The sequence below is a fragment of the Erpetoichthys calabaricus genome, chromosome 7 (genome assembly GCF_900747795.2).
Source record: "Erpetoichthys calabaricus chromosome 7, fErpCal1.3, whole genome shotgun sequence".
In the NCBI taxonomy this organism is placed as follows: Eukaryota; Metazoa; Chordata; class Cladistia; order Polypteriformes; family Polypteridae; genus Erpetoichthys; species Erpetoichthys calabaricus.
The window spans coordinates 155,966,351-155,969,455 of NC_041400.2; positions in this window are offsets into that span (position 1 = coordinate 155,966,351).

Below are 3,105 nucleotides of genomic sequence, written 5' to 3' on the forward strand. Positions count from 1 at the left end.
GATGTGGGTGCATGTGCATGTTTTGTCATCCTATCTAGGGTGGATTCTTACCTTGCATCTAAAGCTGCCAAGGCTCTGGATTCCTACGACACTGAAGTTTGACGAATCTTGTTATGTAACTGAACTGAAGAATGGATTAATGGGGTATTCTTTCCACTCTAAATTAAAATTAGGATTTCACTTAATCAGCACCTTTTTGCAGTCCAAGTTGCTTACATGTACATAAAGTTGCTTGTAATTTTTCATACTGTTACTAGGCTTACAAGAGGTTATCAGGGCAAAGCACACCAGAATGACATAGGGCAAGGTAAAGTCTCACAGGACACAGGCAAAAGAGAAGGTCTCCCATCAGAATGCTAGTGGATAGCAAATGTCAGAGGTGCTTGGCCCTTTACTTAGAGAGAAAGAGAGAGAAAATGAAGACCAAGCCAGAGGGTGATCATTTAACTACTAGACTGCACCTTGCCACCTAGATAGGGGAAAGCACACATTTCCAGATTGGTATTAGTGGTGGAGCTACTTTGAAGGCCACATTTCAGAGAAAAAAACAATGCTTAGTAGTGTAGGCACACTGTGAGCCACTATCTTGAGTTAGATGTCAAAGCATCGCAAAGCAAAGATTTTGGGTTTGGCTGAAATTGAACTCACTTAAATAAGGAGGGTTATACATACAAAATGAAAGTCAACTCAGAAGAAGATTTAAAGATATCTCAGTCCAGAACATTGGCGAGTCTACACTTGGGAGACAAGTTTGGGATGAAGATTCACTGGCAGGAGATATCAGGGCAATGAAAGAGTGTGGAGTAGACAAGTCAGTGACTCTCTGCATCTAAGAGCCTGGAGCAGAGTATTAGGAAGACCCCGAGGAGGCACAGGATTTGATTTTAATTTTCGATTTCCTCTTGGACTTTGTTTACACAAATATACAGTATTCCACTCGTGTTTTTTTAAAAGAGAAACACCCAATTAATGATGAATTTCCATTCCTTGACATTAATCCTTGGTTTTGCCTGATGCTACTTCTGTGGCTTCTGAAGTCTGATAATGGATGAATCTATTTTAAATCTGATGTATCTCTCTGCAGCTGTTCTGAATGTAATTTTAATATATAATGCAATCATTGTTTAAGCTTCTATATGGGTTAACTGTAATTAGTTTACTTCTTTTGGATATAGTACTTGATCAGGCCGCTAAAAGAAGAAATTATTAACACTTTAGTTGTTTTTACTGCTGGCGCTGAATCACCAATTCTTATTAAATGCTGACTGGATTATGTTTTTTTAACCAAACAAATGCCAGTGCATCTGCATCATAGTCCAATATGCTTTTTATTGGAGCCACATGCACATCAAGAGATTCTTTGAATATTAGAGGGAGAAAGTGTCCACCAGAGATACTCTTTTTTGTTATGCCTCCAGATGGCCTACAAATTAATCTAAATTAGACGAGAAAGAAAACAAACCATGTGGCATCAGTTTTCTTTGCTGGTGTTTCTCGTCATGTTGCTGAGTTGTTTTCATACTTTAAGAACCTGTATTGGAACGCAGCACATTACATTCAACCCAAATGGAAAGTGTTCTTAAGGTGACAAAACCGCTTCTTTAAAATACATAAAAAGACACTGCACTTGAATATCTGCTTGGCACACTAACTAGTTTTAGTCATCACTAAAGCACATTAAAATATTGCATAGTTAAAAGGAAATCCACAAAAAATGGGGAGAAATAAAGTGTGTATTATTGTAAGTGTTAAAATGGAAATTAAAACAACTATGTGCATGTAAGCACTTCTGGAACTTTATTAAGCACTTGTTAGAGCTGTACTGATTTATACAGAGCAAGTAAAAGTATAATTGAAATCGTAATTAGCTCTCATTCTTTTTTTTATTTCAGCAATATTTTGTATGAATTTGTATAAATTTGTTTATGGACACTGAATAAGTGCATTGTGCTCAGGTTTTGCCTTGGCACCCATAATTATTTACTTACTAATTGTAAGAATTACCTTATTCAGTTCTTTTATTTTGAAATTTCTTCTTCAATTTCCTTCTGTGATATTTTGGAAGAACAATTTGTATTGTTATAGCGAAGCCCGTTTTTTCTCAGTTTTCTAGTGCATGTGTGTAAAAATCTGTAGATGTCTTGGTGTGATTGTGTGTGTGGGTAGTACAGGAAGGTGCAAAAACACATTTTCAAGTGATGAAAGGTGTAATGTGCATGTAAAGTTTATATTTCTTTCATAAAAATGTTCTGCATCAGAAGGTTTGCCTATTGCAAAAATACTGCAAAGTAAATCGACTCACGTAGAAAAGTAACTAAAAATTAAACTTTCACTTACAGTTACTTTTGCCAGGTTTAGGGGTTGTCACGCATTTGGAATATATCTCCTAAGTCCCGGTTCTTTTTTGATTTTCTAATACTGTACTTATATTGATTCTGTAAAATTATAATGTTGAGATCTATCTATCTATCTATCTATCTATCTATCTATCTATCTATCTATCTATCTATCTATCTATCTATCTATCTATCTATCTATCTATGTTATACAGTGCCTTTCATATCTATAGAGATAACTATCTATGAAGTTACCTAGGTGTTGCACACATAGCGTAAAGGTTTGCAGAACTGCGTATCGGTAAGGTTTTCTTTTTTAGCTTTCAACCTATTTGTGAGTTTGAAACTTTTTCTTTCGAGCATCTCGAAAACTGAATGTATTATTTTTCTTCTCATTCCAACTATGTTCTGTAGACAGCACGGAAAATCTTGTGAAATGCGCTTCCTTAGATTTGTTCCGTTTTCCTTTCTTTGTGGCATTATTTTATTAAAAAAAAAACAGGTTTGCAAAAGATCATTTGCATTAGTGCCGTCTCTCCAGGTCAGTCAATTCAAAATAACTCACTTGTAGACCCTTTTGGGAATCCATGTTCCGTTTGTTATGAATAATTTGTAGGTTTTAAGCTTCTGTTAAATTAGAGAACTGGTGCGTAAAAGCCCTGCCTGTCCAGTGGTTTAGTGCGTAGATCTGTTATTACCCCGCTTCCTCTTTACTTATTTTCGCTGTCATTGTGCAGGTTACTGACGAGAAGACCCCTTATTCATTTGG